The 22,939-nt window shown below is 36.7% G+C and overlaps 1 long non-coding RNA gene across 1 annotated transcript in view; it reads left to right on the top strand.

Annotated features, from left to right (window-relative positions):
* The first annotated feature begins 11,811 nt into the window (after positions 1 to 11,811).
* The window catches only part of LOC135213939 (uncharacterized), an 11,901-nt gene continuing 773 nt past the window's right edge, over positions 11,812 to 22,939 (top strand). Inside the window, exons 1-2 of the long non-coding RNA XR_010314228.1 lie at positions 11,812 to 11,936; positions 21,573 to 21,611. This is a non-coding gene — a long non-coding RNA (uncharacterized LOC135213939). The remainder of the gene's footprint in view (positions 11,937 to 21,572; positions 21,612 to 22,939) is intronic.

The raw sequence follows: 22,939 nt of genomic DNA, 5'->3' as shown, positions 1-22,939 counted from the left end.
ATCCTGATACTAATAATAATACCTTTATGTTGAAACGAGGGAAGCGTGGTTTCCCACGAACTTTGAAGAAATTCGAATTCTGGAAAGAAGGAAAACTTGATTACAATAACACTAGGAGAGCGCCCACAACAATAATAAGGAGCAATAATTTAAGTATTAAAGAGAAACTAAGATATTTCAAATACTGGACAGTCTTGTGGCAGCTACGGAGAACTACTTGACATGACCGTTCTGAGATAAGTTACCAATTTTGCATAATAATGACAGACAGTATACTAAAATAATAACAAGACTGTGAAAGCAATTAATTTCATAAAAATATAACAGCATGAAACATTCAATATCCAGTCAAAATCAAATTAATAACGAAAATGCTATAATGAGGAGATGCTTCCACGACTTCGAAAACTTAAGTCTGATTTTCTCCTTGCTGTGGCTCTCGGCGTATAGGTGTTGTTCTCCACGGTGCATTGCTGTAAATACAATGCGCATCCCCACTCTTTTACCACCTTGCTTTCATTGACATTTTCGGTTCAGAGGCGTAAAATAACCTCCAAAACACTACGTGTTTTTTATATCAAAACTAAAACGGGAACACTGCCCTTACCATTCATAAAGCAGTATTCAAAAGTTTATCTCACCCTAATTATCCTAAATTGCAAAGGAATTGAATAATAATTAAATTTGTGCTAATCTGAACAGGTCTACACGGCTGCCGACACTAAGTGGTATCTCAATATTTACTGTTATTTACGCTTTTTCTGGGCTCAACAAACCCTCTGGAATTTCTTATATTGAATCTAAATTGAAGTAGGCTACTTACCAATGATTGAACAGTTTTAAAATTATCTACGGGCGAAACACCGCTGGATGGCTAGAGAGTGGTCAGTGGTGGCTAGCTGCTGGCGGGAAGACGAAAGGGGAGTCAGGGACGTGCATGACGAGACTGACGACGGTTTGGCGGGAAATTTGGTTGCATGTTCTTGTAAGGTAAATTGTAAATTATGCCGTGCAAAGCTGTCTATTATTTCCTTGGTTATATACACTGTAACGTGCGAGTAGTACGGTGTGCAACTATGTATAGTAGGGTCAACATTTTCGGTTTTTTTCTTTATTCCAATTTCGGAGCTTTCATTCAGTGAAAACCGGGGACATTTCCGGGGACAGCAGTAGCCGGGGACAGGTCACTGAAAACGGGAACTGTTTCCAGGGACGTCTGGTCACCCTAGTTTGTGCGAAAGAGATGCAAATTGCAAATATGTAACGACAACAGCCATCCCACTATTGATATCAGGACCTTTGTGGGTACTGGAATATATACGCAGTTGCTTATAATGCATGTAAAGAAGCGTTTTGAGTTTAAATGGGGCCCGATCCACGGCTTGACTTTCATGTCGTCCGCGGTAGTACTGAAGTCTTACTTTTCTTTGAAAAAGAAACCCTTTGGCTACCTATTGTGTGTGTGAGAGAGAAAGAGAGAGTGTCATTATCTCCTTAGAACTGTAATCACCCTGGGACCAATTGCCTTATTACCGTATCAATTTGGCCACTCATGCATCCAAAAAACTTTGCTTTTCAGTGCAAAACATAAGCGATTATCTACGAATCATATGCTCTAAGGCATTATCTCAGCCAGTGGACTAAACTGAGCAAGAGTCACGTTTCGACGGGAAGAACATTATGTAAAAACACTAGGCCTAAAAATACCTTATACGTCATACCAAAGAAAGTTATAAAAGGTGATTTACTTAGCATGATCGAAGCAATTATCATAAATGCTGCAACATCAAAAATAAAATTTTCAAAATCCACATCGTTTAAATTTTACTGATACGCGCAAAACTTGACGGACCATTTTTTTTTTTTTTTTTTTTTTTTTGGCTTTAACAGTGTGTTTAGAAGCTTCAAACGACGAAAACAAGGTAACATCTTCTATAAGGACTGAATTGGGTTCATCCAGTTACAAAGAATGAGAGCCAGTTTCACTTCCTTTTTCAATCATTGCCATTGCGAATGCTTGATGGTAAATTGTGTAATTATTTTAGGATGAGCAGCGAGTGAAGTCCGTATAAAAAAATGAAACCACCTGACAAAAAACATACCAGCTGCGAAGTAAAAGCATCGTTACAATTATTTCCTAATGTCCAGTACAAAAAGACTGATTAAAGATCATCGGAAAAATCTGTAGCGCAGTTGTAGAGTGATTCGTGAGAGCTGCACTCGCCGGCGGCAACTCATTGCAACAGACGCCGAGACACTTGTTAGTCCCTGGCCAGCGTGTGGTTACACTCGTTAGCTTCCATGCAAGTTTGACTGTCCACAAGCTCTGCAATTTTTTGTGGGGTGGCTGTGGTCCGTGTGAGTTGGGACTAAGTTCAGCGTTATTTCAGTTCATTTCTATCCCAGGATGCATGGAGTACAGCACTCACTTATCCTTCGATAATCCCATTTGACCAGTGTTTAGTAAACACTCATACAATCGGATGCATTGTGAGACAAGCTAACAAAGCACTTAGGCATCCCTTTTTTTAAACATTTATTTACTACTTTACCGCTGCAACAGATAACAAGCAAGAAAGGACATTTAAGCTACACAACCCCTTAAAAGATTATATATCATCTGCGCCGCTCTACAATGTAAAGAATCTAGAGATGACACATCCCTGCTTCAACGACAAAGGATACCTAAAAGTGCTATATCCTCAACACGTCGCAAATTTTGAGCCCCATATGATCATATGCAGGCGAACTCACGGGGCCAACTTCTAGACCCACGTATCACATGCTCAACATGAAGCAAGAACAATGATTCCGGAAAGCACGTTTCGTATTTACTACCACACAATAAAAATTTCAAGGCTAATGCATCACATTATTACTAAACTAAAGAAAAATGACTAGATTCATGCATGTCATGATACTAGAACACTGGCAAATTCGAGAACCATGTAGCACATGCATGCATACAAATACAAATGGGAAGCTTCGAGAACCATATATCATATGCATACAAAAATACAAAGGTAGCTTCCAGAACCATGTATCACATGCATACAAAAACAAAATGGTAAATTAGCGCAACTTGTATCACATGCATTCAAATAATCAGGGGTAATTTCAAGAACTGTGTAGTATTTGCATACAAAAACAAAAGAACAACTTCGAGATCTTGTATCGCATGCATACAAAACAAAAACAACTTCGAGAACCATGTATCACATACATACAAAATCACAAGGACGACTTCGAGAGCAATGATACCAAACGTTCACTGCATCACAAGGACGACTTCAAGACCCGTGTATCACAGGCCGCATAGGCAATCTCAGTCAGTACCCATGTAACATAATATCTTCACTACATCACATGAGAAACTTCGGGAACCATGTGTCACATCTTAAGTAAAGTCCTGAATTCATATATGGAACATGTATCACATCCTTACTGACAATACTTCATAAAGGAAATTTCAAGACTCGTGTATCACACCTTATGTATCACATCACTGCAACATAAAGGATACTTCAAGACGGTTTATTGTATTCACACTATAATGCTAGGTTTATTTCAAGATCCAAATTAAAGTGTCACAACGTGAGGTCATAATGGGAATTTCGTAACTGACGAATCACTTTCAAGTTGCAAGGACAATTTCCCGAACATTTTTATCACATCCTCCACAAACGCATATTTTGCAACCACCGGGTCACGTTCCACCCCCATGGATAGATTAATGTGTAAATCTCAAAGCTATAATTAAATTTTGATAATGTGTACCCACTGCACACAAGTAAAATATTGATAGAAACACTGAAAACAAAATTTAATTTTTTTTATTCAAGTATTTAATGCTTATATTTGCCGAAGAAACTTCACCTGCTACTTCTTAGTAAGCTACAAGTGTTGGAAACAATACAACAATCTCCAGAATTATACTCTCTCTCTCTCACACACACACACACAATGATAGAAACAACTCTTTGTTAAACAGCCAACACTGTTTCAGACAAAACAGATCCTGCCTATCAAACCTCTTGTAGTTTTTTCATAACATGCCTGGTATTTACGACAGTAGTAGAGCAGTAAATATACTCTTACATTTCCAAGAGGCCTTTGACATAGTTCCACACAAGAAACTAATGACAAACGTTAGAGCTTTAGGAATTGTAGGAGAAACAGCAGACTGGCTAACTAATAGAAAACAGAGTCGTAGTAAATGGTGATCAGTCAGAATGGGCAGATGTGACTAGCGAAGTTCCTCAGGATTCTGTCCTTGGCCCGCTCTTGTTTTTTTATTTACATTAATAACATTGATGTAGGCTTTACTAGCAGGATAGACAAATTTGCAGATGACACCAAACTAGGTGTAAATGCAGCAAACCCAAATACAGTGGAAAGTTTACAAAATGATTTATAGAAATTAAGTGGTAAACATATGGCAAATGCCTTTTAACCAGAATAAATGTAAAGTGTTACGAATAGGAACAAACAACCCTCATGGCTCATGCCAGCTACATGCTGCTTAGGAATGACAAATAGCGTAGAACAAGAAGAGGACCTTGGAGTTAGTATTACCAAGGGCTTAAAATCAACAAAACAATGCATAAAAACTGAAAAGAAGGCACAGAAACTAGTGGGATACATAAAGAGGCGGTTCAGATACAGAAATAAGGAAACGGTGCTGCAGCTCTACACATCAATAGTTAGACCACATCATGAATATGCAGTACAGTTTTGGTCACCAACACTAAGGAAGGATATAAATAGACTAGAAGGGGTACGAGCATGAGCCACACAGTTAATTCCATCCATCAAGCGAATAGGTTACCAAAGACGACTAGAGAGCCTGACCTAGAAACACGACGATTACGCCGACAACTAATGAGATTCAAAATACTGAAAGGCATAACAAAAGTCGACAGTAACCTCCTCACATTAAACGAAAACCAAACAAGAAATAATGGATGGAAACTAGAACTGAAGAAATACAACACATCGCATTGTGGGAACTTCTTCAAATACAAGATATGTGACACATATAATAAACTGTCACCAGAAGTTGTAAACAGCAGCAGTGTAGAACAGTTCAAAAGAAAGCTAGAGATAATCATTAGAACACTGTGAAATGAATTGTAAAACCTGCTCCTAAAGATAAGTGAGCACATGAAGTCTCACTCGGATGGACTAATAATCTTTGAGACATCCTAATCCTTTTAACTCCTTGTAATTCAGTACATGCAATATATGTGCATGTGATGTAAATGATGCCTGTATTTATGAGTGTGCATACATATATGAATACTGCTATATAAGTACCATATATATATATATATATATATATATATATATATATATATATTATTATTTCGTCCCCTCATGGAATCGAACCACCGTCCAGTACATATATGAAAATATATCAATTCCGAAGGTACAGCGAATTAGATATTAAAGGACATTTGTAGCTCGAATGATTATATGATCGCGGTGATGTGATAATTATTCACATATATATATATATATATATATATATATATATATATATATATATAGTATATATATATATATATATATATTATATATATATATATATATATATATATTCTAAGTGGCCCCCCTGAAAGATTTATAGATCCACCACTGACCATGTATGTGGAAAAATATTATGGACCCTGCATCTATCCCCAATATTTCACAGGGAAATATCAAAGGATCAACATATTCATCACACGAAATTCGTATGAATCATCACAAGAAATGTTCAAATGTGCATCATGAAAACACGGCTTCTAGCATGTGCATCCAAATGTAGTACATGTTGTTGATCATTTATCAATTTATATGTATCCCCTGGAAAATTAAAAAGATCATTTACCTCAGCTGATAAGAAGTGTAAGGGCCATTATCATTTAGTAAAATCTCCAGATAATGCAATGTAAAGTTTAGATTAAATATCACAATGCCAGGAAAATTTTTCGAGGTCATGTACCACGGGCTCGTAAAGTAATTATCACGTATAGCAGCAGGTTCTTTTTGACGACAGAATTGAAGGAAGAAACGCAAACGAAAACCTCCAATCCCTTTAGAATATCTAGTGCAACAACTATCAATCTATTATCCCTTTCATCTCCAGACAATCATAATTCAATTAATTGAGCCCAGCTTGACATTAGCACTTCTCGGTGTCGTGCTCGCTCGCACAATAAAAATATATTACACCTTGAATATTTAATTTGCACCTTTATTTAAGTAATGTTATACTATACTGAAATTGATTCCACACTCTATGTAGTCGACTATAACCTGTATCTAAATATATTGCTAGACGATAAAAGAAAATGACGTGAATACCTCAATTGCAGTTACATTATACTGTTTCCTACCGAAAACAACCCTATTCTTTAATAGAATAACGAATCAAAGGATAGGAAAATGCTCACCATTAAAATTCACAAAAGTTGGGACCTATGGAACGCCACTAATCAAGTTCTTTGAAAACTTGGAGAATCACTAAATAATATCACTACGGGAAATAACTAATAAATAAAACGCAACACGTGACGGTACGCGAAGTCAATAACTTTAACGACTGAAGGAACTGACGAGCCCGACAGACCAGGGCTCACCTCTCCCTCCAAGAGACACCCTCCCCAACCAACACCTACTACTTTGATTACCACTGAAACCCATCGAAACCTTACAAGCCAACTAACTACTCGTATCTTGTAATATAAGAAGGCAGCTGGTTGTTAAGGAAACCATAATATACGGAACGGTTTCGTTTATTTTATTTTCGTTTCCTTTTCATTCAAAAAGAAAATGTAGTTGTGTACTATCATACTTTGTACTTTGCAATAACTGAGGTTATAATTTTGGTCTTAAAGTAGGATTTGTAAGAAAACTGGCTGCAGCAATTACACATTCTGAAGTACCAAATCAGACTGCAAAGCAAATAGATTCAGCTTGATTCCATGCGTAGTTGTTTCCAGGTGCTGATCAAATAAACGAAACAAAACAAACTGAGTGCTATTTTGGCTTGTTGATCTACGTGACACCTACTCCGAAGCGTTCGCACAAATAACTGTATTATAAATGCAGCCATGGGCGCCCGCAGCACATTATATCTTTATATATATGCTATATAATAATTATATATACATATACATATATATATATATATTATATATATATATATATATATATATGCAGTGGAATTGCGATGTCAATAATTAAAGTGAACCAAGATGCGATAAAGAAAAAGAATGCAGAAATTACATTGACTTATTTTTAATCGTTCTATATATATACTGTTCAACTGGAATCACACATTTCCTGAAAGAATAACGCAGTTATATATTGCATACAAATATTATTATACAACAATATCAAAAGGATATCTTCAATTTACTTAAACAAATAATATATTGTAGAATAGAAGGAATACAAAGTGATGCATTTAAATGTTACACACACACACACACACACACACATATATATATATATATATATATATATATATATATATATATTATGGATCCGGGGGCCCCAGGATTTGGGGGCCAAGGCCCCCCCCCAACAAACTAACTTGGCCCCCATCGCCCCTACGTTCGGCGCCCATGAATGCAGCAGCAGCCAGCAGGACACTCATCATTTCATCAACGCCACGTTGGCCCCAAGCTGGGTGACGCATCGCAATTTTGCTGCGCTTTCATTGTATTTTATTTTCTAATCGTGCTACTCCACCTTCCGTCTTTTATTTCACTTCATCCAAAAAATTCCTTTAGTTATTTAGGGTTTATCATCTAGTATGCATGTTGAATAAAAGTACATCATCTATTTCTGTGGTCATACACTCATTCACATAATTTAGTTTTAACCTTTTCCTGGCATTTTCCCTAATTTGGTTCATCTTCCCTCTTCGTTTGGTTACTTAATTTGACAGTTAAGATGCCTTATCCTAAAGTGGACTGATATTTTTGCAAAAAATTTTACGATCTCATCGGGGATGTTAATCTGAGGACGCTTTAGCTCAGTAACAAGAGTTTACATTCTTTCCTTCTAGGAGTGATTTACCGTGTATTGCGATGAATATTTCATGCAAAAGGGTTAGCTGTGCAAAAAAAAATCATCCGCAAGTACATGCAGTTCCCTTCTGTTTATCATTTTTATCCATGACTCATTTATGTCTGACCTAAGTCGCTTTCTTACCTAAACTGGGATATTTTGCACTGTGAGTGACCTGAGTAAATGTAAAGTGACGGCCGCATTAAGATATCGTGTATTAATTTGTCTAAGACACTAGAGAAATGGGTGTATATGATACTTTGATCACCGAGGGGCTGACACTAATACGACGTACCATGGAGCTTCCGACGTTTAGTACTAGCTTCTTGGAGTCTTCTTGGAGAAGGTGACGCGTAGATAACAAGCCAAAGTAGCGCCACACATCGCTATAATTTTCTCATAGGCATAAGGCTAAGCACATCAGCTCTAATATTAATAAGGTACTAGAAGTGAAACTTGATGAGACTTCTCTGAGGATGTAGTACTGAAAGGTTATAATTTTCATGTGGTACTAGAAAAGCTGTAAATAGAGAAATATGTATGAGACACACATAAATAGACTTGAATAATAAAAATATGTTGAATGAATGGCGGTGATATTAGTTTGTTTACACATGTACAAGATACTAGCAAATGGGCATCATAGCATAGCTACTGAGTCTTGTATACTTATTCAGTGTTGCAAGTGGGAAAAATATAAATGTATCCAAAAACGTATCCAGAATATACAAAACGTGTCCAAATAGTATCCAAAATGTATTCAATATATTCTCTTTAGAAAATGCGTTATAGTTAATGAGGATGTGGTTAAGAAAAGTATTTTTAATTAATTAATATTCTTTAATTCTTACAGCTGGCAGCCAAGTTGCTATCTGCTGCTGGTGATGGTGATTGTCTAGTGACGTACAGTCGTACTCTATAAATTTGGAGCGAAACTTGCACTCTTGGTTAGATCTTCAAAAAATATTATATTTATTAATGATTTATATGAACAAAAATATATTGAAGTTGCATGCAATACACTAACGTTCCACAATACGATTATATGAAAACCTTTACTAAAAAATATAAAACTAAAAAATACAAACTTATGTCTTCCGGAGTCTGCGGATCTGCACCAGGCTCAGCTGAGCCCTAGCCGGGCCCGTCCCTCGATCCTCTATGACCTGAACAGAACGCGTCCAGGAGCCCAGGACGCGTTCACTCCCGTCCCCCAAAAAACCCCACTCAAGAAACGATTGGGAGCGATGTAGTATTTATGAGTTTTGATTGATTTTCACTTTTTGTAATTCTTACTTATTGTGGTAAATTATAAAAAAATTCTCCTCTCAGTAATCAAGATGAATTATTAGATAGAACGTTGCTCAGAAAGGATGTTTGGCCCAATCATGCTAAAAGTGTGGAAATTGAGGAATGCAAGATAAACTTAAGTTTAGCTAGAAAATAAGCTTTAAAAAGTTGAAAGCTGCGAAAACTGTCTAAAGTAGCATATATATATATATATATATATATATATATATATATATATATATATATATATGTGTGTGTGTGTGTGTGTGTTGTATCTTACCCTATGACTTTTTTTTTTTACCTTTGAGTTTTCAGCCTCATGAATACCCAAGCAACGTTTAGGTAATAGCGGAGGAACGGAAAGCTACTACTACGCCTATAAAATGATTTATATATATATATATATATATATATTATATATATATGTATATATATATATATATATGTATGATATATATACGTATATATATATATATATATATATATATAAGCTTTTAACTTTTTAAAGCTTATTTTCTAGCTAAACTTAAGCTTATCATACTGACTTTGCATTCCTCAATTTCCACGCTTTTAGCATGATTGGGCCCAACATCCTTTCTGTGCAACGTTCTATCTAATCATTCATCTTGATTACTCAGAGGAGAATTCTTTAATAATTTACCACAATAAGTATGAATTTTTTAATAGTCTACCACAAAAAGTATAATAATGAACATAAACAACGTTAACGCTGAATTTAAATAGTCTACTAAACACTGCAGATTGAAAGTTTTACCCACCTTTAGTGTAGCGAGAAAGTGTTATTGAAATATATAATAAGTGATCTTAATAAATTTTACTGATTATAATAGTCAAGCAACAACCTGATAGCTCAAATTTAAACAAAATCATAAATGGAATTGAAGTAATAAAAATTGCAACTTAAAATGACAAATTGAAAATATATTTACGTTATGCAGTAATTTAAATTGTTACTCGATTCTCAGTTTCTGTAGTTACGATAAAAACGAAAAATAATGAACGATTAGTTTAACATATGAAATAATACTTGAAAGCAGCTTTACCCAAATGAATCATGGACTCATTGGGCTCCTATTCTTAGCAGTGAATATCTCTCCATTTCCCTTGCCTAATTAAAGTCCACTTATTTATTATGTATATTTAGCTTGTTCCTACGAGAGAAAACTCTCTAAAGGAATGCGGCAAGACTAACATAACCAACATCACTACATTTCATTTTCTTTACTGAACACCAGAATTCAGTGAGGTTACACGACTTACTTATTTTATCTAAGAAAAAAGCGTTCTCCATGCATCATTGATCATATTCAGAATCTTTAAAAAGCTGGGGGAAATTTAGTAAAGAGAGGAACTAGACTTTTGGCAGTACTTGCTTTTGCTGCTACTGGGTCACAAACAATTAATTAAGGTAAAATGTCATTCATTCCTTTCAGCCTCTACGGTGCGCATCTCTTAAAGAAAAAAAAATCTAGACAACGATCACACCCCTATATGATATACTGTAATGCAGTATAATGCAATTATGAATCACCGTCTTTACAATATACCCATTTCACCAAAATGTAGGTATCATAAGTAAACAATAAAGAAAAAAAAATATCCGCATCTCTATAACTTTACCTTTTTAAAGTCAGTTTAGTAGCGACTTAATCTCAATAAAATTTGTTACATGCACTAACATAATGTCACGGCACAATTTCCAAACTGAATTACCCATAAACAAAAACATAGGCTGTATGTATTGGGCAATTACCCATCTCGTGCGTGAATCACACTTGTCGCTAACAAAGTTTAAACCTTTGCTTATCGCCAGACAAACGAATTTATAACAAGTAAACATATTCACCCCTTTGGTTGAGAAAATAAGGTCTGCGGTATCCTTTGTTCTCATTTTACATTTTTTAAGCGAGCTTGGCTATTATTAATGGCAAGAAAAGCCAGTATTTTAAACGAATGAATAGTGGGTCAAAATAATCCTGGGCAGTGCGATAATAAATCATTTGAAAGTTAAATCAAATATGAAAAACGCAAGAAATAGAAAAGGTATCATTTTCAGGGAAAATCGCATTATTAGTAACAAATTTTTCTAATTTCTAGCATTTCGCATAATTTTGGTCAGCGTCATAAAAACGTATGCCTCGCTTCAGAAAGTATCCAAATGACGCTGTGTTCATTTCGGGAACACTGTTTGAGGCTTGTATCATATTCATAACATGCACAAATTCCATTCTATTTAAAAGGAGAAAATAAAGAATAAAAGGAGACTTGTCTTCGTAAGTACCTTTAATGATAGATGAGAACAACCACTCGCTTGTTGAAGATAAAATTGGCGGTCAGTCTTCACTAGTAGGCGTCTCAGGGGTTTTGGGGGCGGGGAATCCGACGCTTCGTTGGGACATTCCTACGGGGTTGACACGCACGGACGACGCTGCTTTCCCACCCCTTATCAAAACCGGTTCAATCTCAAAGCCGGACAAAGCATCGCGAATGACGGACGCGCGTCATCAATTGAATTTGGCTTATGTTTCGTGAGTCGTGACTTCTGCTGAAGGGGAACCCTAAAGGTAACGTTATATTTAGTTAAGCTTCTCGGTAACAACATAGGTAGCTACTAATTGGTTTTAGAAGTGTTTCCTTACAGTCACTGATCTTATGTATTGCCTCGTGGCCTCCAACACCTCGTGACTCGGGTGCCTCGGTAAAATTCTGCCATTTGTTAGGTATTACTGCTGCATTATAAAAGATCGTTCAGGGGGAAGGTTGACCAAGAAGGGAAATTAGTTTAATTTTGTACATGCGGCAATGCTGAAAGGCAGACGGCGTGGCCTTGTTTTAAACCCTGACAATGGTAGGCTACGCGGTAATGCCAGATGGGAACTCTGCAGTAGCGCCAAGGAAGTTCGACGACCCTAATCTTACTGGTTAAAGCTTTTTATTAGATCGTAAGTGCTGGATAAGTTCGTTGTTACAATTAGATTAAAGTCTGTATAGGCAAGCAGAATCTGCACTAGACTAAAACATGATCCGGTAAAATTTGAGAATGCTCGCGGTCTGGTTCCTCCCAGACGCCACTCGAAATACTGCCTGTTAAAACCACCTAGTTCAAACTTCTCAGTTTTATGTGGCAAAGAAGTATTTAACCATATGTAATAATAGCATAGCCTAATGTCAAAATGTATGTAGCAAAGATACCTTTAATGTTGCCACCGAGACCAGCAAATGTAAACTAGATAAAAGGTTTTTTTATAAAACCTAGTGGCCAAAAATTGGTAACTACTAATATAATGACCAGAAATAAAAATGGAATCGGATTGCTAGTTTCGACGTCGTTAGCAGCATTAGGTCTCTATTGGTGAACTTTGCTTAGCAACATCACATGGAAAATAAATTTATTACCACGAGGTCCCCAGCAAAGTATATAGAAAATGGGACTTCATTTTTCATACATAGGTCTACAGTTCCTTTGCTTTAAGTAAAAGTGAACTGAAAGCACATAATATAATGTGATTTTATATTTATATTTTGTAATGTATACAATTGTACACATCAGCAAATCTTGATTGCATATCTATTTTTAGTAATGTGTATTTCCATTCCAGTTGCCTGCCTTCTCCACCCTCTTCTTCAATTATCCCGCCTTCCTCCACCCTTCCTTAATATTCCCTCCTCCCTCCTCTTTTACATTCCCGCCTTCTCCACCCTATTCCTTAACATTCCCGCCTTCCTCCACCCTATTCCTTAACATTCCCGCCTTCCTCCACCCTATTCCTTAACATTCCCCGCCTTCCTCCACCCTATTCCTCAACATTCCTGCCTTCCTCCACCCAACTCCTTGACATTCCCGCCTCCTCCACCCCCCCCCCCCCTCTTCCTTGACATTCCCGCCTTCCTCCACCACTCAAGTAGGACGTGATGTCGAAAGTGAAACCTAAACTTAGTCAACATCGATGGCTTTGTTCATTAGGTAATAAAGTAAATTTCTATTTCATAAGTATTAAGGAAATTAGATATGAACCAAGCTTTTGATAATGAAACTTATGATGACACGAATAAAACTGATTGAGTGCTAATTAGCAACTAGGCTTAAATTTAAGATAGTCAGTATCGCTCGAGTTGGAGGGGCCTGGACCGCCTGTTGCGCATGAGCTTCCCTCGTGAGTGCTTCTGACTGATTGGTTAACTGGGGAAGGCGACTGATGTCACACTTTAGAAAGCCATAACCAGTTAACAATCTACTCCGATAAGTGATACATATTTCCTAAGCAGGAATTCTTTATATTTGTTTGATGGGTATGCTATGAGGGTCTCGAAGTCGAATTAATGACTAGAATATCAAATATAAATACGGGTAATTATTCTTCCAGAGTTAATCGCAACATAAGTAAGTAGGGCTGCCGAAGTGTGGAAATGACGTCGCTAATACGGCTTGTCTTGTCCACATTGTGAGTAGCAGGGTTGCCACTTGCCAGATTACCACTAAGGAAATCCACGCTCGGTCTCAGACAGTTGCCAGTTATGCAATATATTTACCGAATATATAGTTGTTTATCGTGATCTTGCTAGTGCTCAAAACTTAGCATTATGAATTCTCAACCAGTAGCTCTTTTTTTTTTATTTTTTTTTTTTTATACACTGATAAAGATAAACACTGACCCTTTCCGTTTTTAGCTCATACTGTTTAAACATTTAGTTAGATTTTTATTTATTTTTTTAGGAGGATAAAAAAACAAAACTCAACAACAGTTAGTACTCCTTTCATTGATGAAAAACTGGAATGAAACTTATTTAATTTGACAATGAAAAAAGTAACATAGGTGTTTTACAAGTTTATATATACAAGCATCTTAATCACATCATTGTAATGAGATATAACGAAAAATTTATAATAATGTTCAATCTGACATTATTGCCATAAATATAATAACTAGACCTATATCCAATTAACACTTGGTTATATGCTCGCTTGTGGACTTAAAAAATTAATTATCACTATTGTATCATTGAAATTACATAATTACAATCACTTTCATAAATAATTAAAGCTGCAAATGTAATTGTAAGCACCAGTGTTATAACTGTCTTATTTTTTTTTGAGTAAAGTAAACTGGCAACGTATCTTGGACCTAGGCTAATGTACTGAACCATATAATTTTACACGAGGATTTAATTACCACTGCATTATATAATATCTCACATTTATCGTTGTTATACACAGTCATTCATTTAGGGCAATATAAACTGACAACGAAATCATGAGCGCTATAGTCTATACTGGTAAACTAGGCCTATGATCTTTACTAAGGTCTTATGTTATACGAATTACATTTAATAAATCATTAAAGGCCGTTCATTTCAAAAGTTTGTCACCGTAGTTGTAGAATAACCAAACTGATTATACAGGCACATTAATTATTTTCACAAGCAAAAATTGCAATATGTATTGCAAAGCTGTAAAGTGCATCGCTGAAAAATAATTTGCTACCGAATGGCAGTATGAATGTATGCATATATTTCAAAAAATTTCCAAGAAAATATGCCATCAAAACTAGCAAATTGAGAAGGCTGGTGATATTTACCCGACCGTCGGGCAAACAATAAGCACATTTTCTTGTTCTCCCAACGGTCGGGTAAACAGTGCGCTGGAATTATTTTCCCAACCGTCGTCTAAACAGTACAATTGGGTTGTTATTCTAACGACCGTTGTGTAAACAGTGCGAATATTGCTTATTCTAACGACGTCGTGGGAACTTCCTATTTTCCCGAACTGTCTTTGTGGACTGTTGTTAGCCTGTTCGTCATGGCATATTGTAAAAAGGCAACAGTCAAATTTTTTGTAGCTTTTTTAGGCTAAAAAATGGGCTATACTAGTATCTGTGCGCAAATTATTTCCAAAGCCTTTGTTATAAACTCATTTAACATCTAGGCCCCCTATGGCCAGGCACACTAACGTAAGGGGGAAGCCTCATATTTGTCTTGTTAAAAAATTATGGGCTTTAAAGGTAGGGTAGCCTCTATTCTAGTTTGCTAACACAAGTTAGGATTTTTATCTTATTACCAAACAATGGCAGCATATTATTTTTATACTCGGTTATTTCAACACTTATTAAAGGCAGGGTAGCCTCTATCTAGTGTGATCACACAAGTTAGGATTTCTATATCTTAATACCAAACAATGGCAGCATATTTTTATATTTTGACGGTACCATTAAATTGTTATTTCAACACTTTAATACTGGTCAGTTCGAAGCATAAATATATTTGATAGTGGAGTAGCAGACATCAGGATTTTGAGGTTTTCGACGAGGCTAGCCTACCTTTAAATACTGGGCAGCTCAAAGTGTAAATATATTTAGTTGATAGTGGAGTGGCCGAGTAGCAGACATCAGGATTTTGAGGTTTCCAATGAGGCTACCCTGCCTTTTAAGGTAGGGTGGCCTCGTTGAAAAACTTCAAAAAAGAAAAATCTGAATGTCTCTAATTTAAAGATGTTAGACCTACCACTGTTTGTTATTAAAGGGACCCTGTATTCAATAGGCCTAATTATATATTTTAATGTGCAAGTCTAATAAGTGTGCAGGTGCTGCGCCTTCAACTTGTGGTGGAATGATTCTAACCTATTGGTGGTGCGGTTACCAAATGTCAGTCTTCTTTCGCCAAGCTGACACCCACATGTACTCCCAGCAGCTGAGGGTATAATTTCTCATAGGTTTCTTCTGTTGAACAGTGCGCTATCTTTTCAACTAGTTCTGTTATTTCATTTCTGTTCTTTCCTAAGATCTTGGTTGTTTCGCTTCTAAAAGTTTTAAACACATGAAATAGGCATAAATGAATCACTAGACTCTGGGAAGTACTTTCTAACCAAACCTATTTCCGTAAAGTCCTTGTCTACCAAGAACACTTGATTCTGACTCAGTATTTTTACACCAACCGATTTCTTCAACGATTCAAATCCTGCTGCAATCGTCTCCATGTTTTCATTTGCAACAAAGAAATGACCTACAGGAATGCTGCAACCGTAGCCATCCTCAACCATGAATGTGTAAAGCGGCATCTTTGTGTTATTAATTCGGTATGTCCCGTCAAGTAATAGAACTTCAGGAAACTTGACTAAGGCTTCTTTCATGAATGGCAGTTGAATAAAAATGTTCGTAATCTTGCCATCGTCACCTATGGTAATTTCAACATAACTACCAGGTTCCTGTTCTAAAATGTTATCAAGAGTTTCCATTAAAAGTGTCACATCAGTAGCGCCATTGCTATCTTCCATTCGGAATTTTTGTTTAAGGTTGTTAATGTCTACAGGTGTCAACATTTTTCCTGATACCTGGGCTAGCGTATCTCGAAAAACCTTTGGTGGTACCGACATCTTGAACATTAATCTTCCCACATCAACGTGTTTGTTTTCCAGGCGCCGCATTTGAGGGTACATTAGGAAGGTAGACTGGCTAGTTTCGTGGTTGTGGGTGAAATCGACGGCCTTGCTCACAACCAGGCAGTTGCAGGTCTTCTTTTCTATTCGCGGTCAGAAGGAAGCCGCTGGGGCAGTTCATCTTGAATGTTCTGAAGAAAAAAAATATCATTTTAACAGCTGTTACAAGATCAATGGGGAGCTGGCAGTATAATAGATGGCTCTGCGCAGGTAAGGGCTTTTAGCCTGGTACCCTCTTCGAGAGTCTTTGTCAACATGGCGCCGATCGAAGAATTTCTGCTAAGACAAACCGACTTTCCGAGTCCTATAAACGACGTAATACACATATAATTAAACAAATTTGACCAGTAATGGATGTAAAAAGCATTATTCTTGCTTTCAAATGAAGTATTAATAACTTATAAGGTGGTTTTCGGTTGCTTTTATGTGGTTTTCTGTGGTTTTCGGTATTCTTACGTACCGATGAACTATTGGTCAATTAACACTGGAAAATCCATTTGTACAGTACTTCAATTTCATGAACTAGCCTAGTAAGTTAGGCCTAACCAACAACATGACCAATATTAATGGATATTAATAGGACCATATTAATAGGCCTAGTTTAAATGTTGAATGTACTGTGTGTACTGTCACTGTGTACACACATCAAAATGTACACGAACACTGCAGTGCATTGCATGCACAGTGCAGTGTTCGTACTGTAATCAACTGACTGAGTTAGTCTATTTTCTTGTCTATAAGGTTAAAAATAAGGACCGAAAAATATATAGTAGGATGTCATAATACCTTTGGTTAGGTCTTTTACCCGTGCTCGTAGTGCTGTGCTCTCCGCCATGTTTGCACTGAAAACTGGCACGGCTGTATCTGAACTCATTCTTGTAGTGGTTCTGAGGGTTAACTACAGTTTTGTTTGCCTTGCTGATTGTTCTGCAGTCACGTATAACATACTTGGCACATGTTTGATGTTCTAGTTTTAATTTTTCTCACTAATTCGTCATAATCTTTGAATTTTTGACCCACATAAAATACACGTCCATCACCTCTCGAATCCATTTTCATCATGGCGTTGGTTTCATACGACCTCGTTCCCAGATTTCTGATGACGTCACGGTTGGGAAAATAAGAAAATGGTTTGCTTGTTTGCCCGACCGTCTGGCAAATAATCACTTCCAATTGAGAATACTCTCTAGTATTATGAAAAAGAATAAATGTAGATTTTGTTGAGGACCAGATTGAAAACAATTTTGACAAGGTAACTGAGGCTGGCTGAAGCAGGAGCCAGCCAGTTCGTACGGTCAAGATCTAGTTTATATTCTAGGTCTAGGTCTGCACATGAATAAACAGTCAGCGTTATACATCTGATAAATATTCAAACTCCTCCACAAATTAAAAAGGATAAAACTAATTATTTATTTTTATGAATATCTGTTTGTCGTATAAAATAGAATAGTAAAAAATTTTCATAACCTATTATTAGATTTTAACTAGCTTACGCTTTTTTTAGTAAAAAGCGTGGAAATTTTTACGTGTGGACTCCACACGCCACACCTACTCACCAGGGCTGCCGAAGTGTGGAAATGACGTCACTAATACGGCTTATGCCACACCTACTCACCAGGGCTGCCGAAGTGTGGAAATGACATCACTAATACGGCTTATCTTGTCCACATTGTGAGTAGGTGTGGAGTGTGGAATCCACACGTAAAAATTTCCACACTTTTTACTTATAAAGCGTATGCTTGTTAAAATCTAATAATAGATTATGAAAATTTTTTACCATTCTATTTTATAAGACTCGCACACAGATATCCATAAAAATAATTAGTTGTATCCTTTTTAATTTGTGGATGCGTTTGGATATTTATCAGATGTATAACGCTGACCGTTGATTCATGTGCAAACCTAGACCAACTTGCAAAGTCTGCGGTCAGCTCCCTAGAAGCCACAAGATGCCTACTACCATATCAGGATTTGTATCCTCTAGTAGGTCAGAGAATTAAAAAATGTTGGCAGTCCCAGTGGGAGGATATTTTAACTAATCAAGAAATGCGCAGTATCACTTTATCAGTGTCTCCTTGGTCATATCCGTATATGCCAAGGAGAAAATAAACTGTTGTGCAGATTGAGGATTGGACATACAAGACTCGCCCATGGGTTCTTGATGTCTCGTGAAAGCCCTCCATTTTGCAAGAACTGTACTGTGCCATTGGTAGAGACACATTTGCTGGTTGAATGTCCCAGACTTGGGAATTTGAGACATGTTCCTGTCTTGGGGATTTGATAGAGCAGGTAATTTCATCCTATCTACAATTCTTGGAAAGGATTGTAATATAGAGCAGTTATATATCTTTGAGGGAAGCTGGCCTCAACAAAATTGAGATAATTGAATATCTATGTAAGAGTTTATATATTTGAATTTTATTTATTCATATATTTTTAGATTTTTTATATTAAATTAATTTTAATTTAATACTACTTTTTATCTAAATTTATTTTGGTGTCAATAACAGATGTTGTGACACCAGTTTTTAACAGACATAATCAATCAATCCAAGGTAGGCTGAACACTAGTCGGTTCACGAGCCCCTCCCACTAGTCAGTGAGTCTTCCTATTGTTAAGGGCCGATGGTTTTATACCGTGTAGGAATGAATCCGTTTTTTGATGTAAATTTTATTTTTCCTAACTAGACAAACCTGTGTCCTTTACACATACTGCCCACCTCAAGCCACCCTTCAAACTGATACCTGGGCCGAAAGCAAATTGAATGCTCAGCCCTGGTCTTGGCATAACCAACGGCTGGACCATAGTTACTACCGTGTACTACCTTGTTTGAAAATACAGCGGGCCGCGTCTAGGCTTTGCCTTGAGTAATTTCTATTGTAAAGGACTTAGGATTGTATAGTTAGGAAAAATACAATTTACTTTCAAAAATTGTGATATTAGCTTTGTATTTATTGAAATATATTAAGAATATTTAAATAAATTTGAGAAATATACTAATTAATAGCCTACCAAATTCAAACAGTATTGTGTACAGTATTTCTTGTAAAGTATGCAATAAGGTTTATTTTGGGCAAACATCAAAAGAACAAAAGGTGAGATGCTCTTGGCACAAATATGCCATATCAAGAGGCTTCACAAATTGTAATGGCATCGTGAAAGAACAAAAGGTGAGATGCTCTTGGCACAAATATGCCATATCAAGAGGCTTCACAAATTGTAATGGCATCGTGGATCATTGGCTTAATCTGCAAGGTCAGGTCACCACAAGAGGAATCTTTTGGAGACCATTTTCATCGAAGCCACGTCAACAACTAATTTAAATCTCCATCCTGGATTACACCTTGATCCTCTTTTCCTTGTCTCTTATGCTTGAAGAACATGCCACCCAGGTTAACAAACAGTTACCCCACCCTCTCTATCTATCTCTATGGTTTTGTATATAAAGGTCTGTTAACTTCTATTATATTTGGTGTGAACGTAAAAGTAGAATAAACTACGTAAGTACTTGTTCCGAAGTCCCCAATCTCACTTTGTACTGTGTACTTTGGCATTGTCAGGCAACTATTAGGAGGAGGACACCGAAATCAAACCAGTTGGTAGAGAGGAGAATGTAGCCTTATTAGGCAACCCTTCTGTGAGAGGGTTACTCTTGACTACCAAACCTTTTTCTCCAACCTGGAACTGTGCCATAGCCATTGTACCATTGGGTTCGAGTTCCCTTGTTCCCTTGCCTATGGGTGCAATCAGGTATTCATCCTCATTTTCGTTCACTTCCTGTCTTCAAAAAGTTTGTAGGAGTGGCTGATGAGAAAGCAAAAGTTTGCTTGGTGTATTATTCGGAAGTGCCTTAGTCTTTAGACATAATAGTTTTCCTTCTGAATGCTATATTTCTAAATCTATCCTGACTGTCCTCCCCCAGTTGTTGTGGTAAACGTTTTGGTTTCTTTTGCCTTTCAACGCATAGCTAACTCAGGATTTTTGCTTGAAAGTCTGATCTCCAGTGTCATTATTAGGGCAGTTCATTGTCCATTGTTCACATTCTGGTGCATTGCCAACTGTATGCTGCTATAAAGCAGTAACATGGGCTTGCTAGCAAGCGCCTCGGCGGCTTGGTTGGTATGGTTTGGTATTAGCGTCCCACCTCGGTGGTCACGGCTTCGATTCCCGGCCGTTCCATTGAGGAGTGAGAGATGTATATTCCTGGTGATAGAAGTTCTCTTGACGTGGTTCGGAAGTCACGTAAAGCCATTGGTCCCGTTGCTGATTGACCACTGGCTCCGTTCAACGTAAAAGCACCATACAAACTAAAAAGTAGGCTTGCCAGCAAGTCTGTATCAAAGATTTTAGAGGATGAAGCTGAATCGAAAGCCTGGTTAAATTTTTAATAAACCTGTATCTTAAAATTAAAAAGGTTTTACCAAGATTGCTGTAGCTTTTAAACTTGCTATGGTATATATTGTAATGTTTTCATTAGTTTTATTTAATATACTACCTTTTTATCAAATACCCAACCCTGTTTTTATCGTAATTATCAACTTACTATAACTAATATGTATCATAATTATCATCATCTATCCATAAACTTGTCAGGGACGGACATCCATAAGGTGTCAGTCCCATCTGGTAGTTCTCTCTCTCTCTCTCTCTCTCTCTCATATGTCACGCTTTTTGTTTCTGTTTGAGTTTATTTTTTTTTTACATTGCTGTTGTTTTGAGTCTATACTGTATTAGTTTTGATACTGATTTTGTTCATTTAAATTCTTTCAGGAGATGTTGACCTGAAACCTGGACCTGTTACTCACTACAGTAAGAAAAATTGCAAATTACTTTACTCTTAATATTTGGTACTAAATGAAATTTTGTTGATCTACAGACTTGTGCCTGTAACTACAGATTATTTTAACTATGACTTGTAAGTAGAAACAAGCAAAACCTAGGGTTTGATAGCCCTGATTTTATTTTTGTTCTAGGCATGGCTGTATATGTATACACTAAGCCAGACAATCTGTTAGCTAGAAAAATTTGGAGTGTAGTTTCAGTTAAGTTCTATGTTTTAAATTTTTCAGAAAGTTCTACATTATTTACATAGTATTATTTGCTTATCGTAATCCAGATATCAATGATGCTATACGTATGACTAAAAGGATTAGTATGTCTCGGTGGACAATTTGATTATGGCACAGGTAAAAATGGCAAAAGTAATAAAAATGGCACAAAGGAAACCAATATTGCACTAGTTGAGGAATGCGCATGCAATGTATTTAATAAATCTAAACAAAACGAATACCAGACCAGTAACAATAATCAGAGGACAGTTCACTTCTGTTCAGGTGTCTGGGAATTCTGAACAGAAATATCAAACCACTTCCTGTAATCAGAGGGCAGTTGACTCCTGGGTTGGTTAATTGATTCTGTTCTGGAGCTGTCAAGCACACGCCATTGATATCAGTGCTCTACCATAACCCCAGCATGGAAGTCAAAGCGAGTGATAAAAGGGAAGATTTTCTACTGAGTACATGTATAATATACAAAACTGGTAACAGGTAAGATATTTACTATCAGATGGAGAGGAGTTACTATCAGATAGAGATGTGTTTAGAGAACCTCTTTTTGTAAAGGCACCACAACTGGCAGTCTTGATATGACTAATCCTGTATTGGGTAATGAAGTTATATATCCAGTTATTTCAGCCACAGAAAGCATCAAGAACATGAAGAGAAAGGCAGCAGAAACTGAAGATAAACACAGCCAGATTTACAGCAATAACCTGGATGACTAGTGAGGACAAAGAGAACTGTAAAAGACTTGAGGATCTGTAACTTATGGAGAATGGACTACTGCATCTCCCAAGCCCAAATAATTTTTTGTTTTCATTCGGCAATGGACCAGACACTGCCAACCACATTTTCATGTTTGGTTCTGATACATGGCTAATGAAGGGTATCTATGCAATGGCTCCACTAGGAATACTACAGCTTTATGTAATATGCCTCCCAGTTAGTAATACAGCAGTTTTTACTGTACATATTTGCTTGTCTGCCGAATAGAACACAAGGCACATATGAAATGCTGCTGCAAACATTCATGGATTACTGCCAAGAGATTGACCTCAACTCCGACCCAGCATCCATAAT

Source organism: Macrobrachium nipponense, chromosome 43, assembly GCF_015104395.2.
Source record: "Macrobrachium nipponense isolate FS-2020 chromosome 43, ASM1510439v2, whole genome shotgun sequence".
Taxonomy (NCBI): domain Eukaryota; kingdom Metazoa; phylum Arthropoda; class Malacostraca; order Decapoda; family Palaemonidae; genus Macrobrachium; species Macrobrachium nipponense.
The sequence above is the reverse complement of the archived record's forward strand: the minus strand, read 5'-3'. Positions and strand labels throughout refer to the sequence as shown.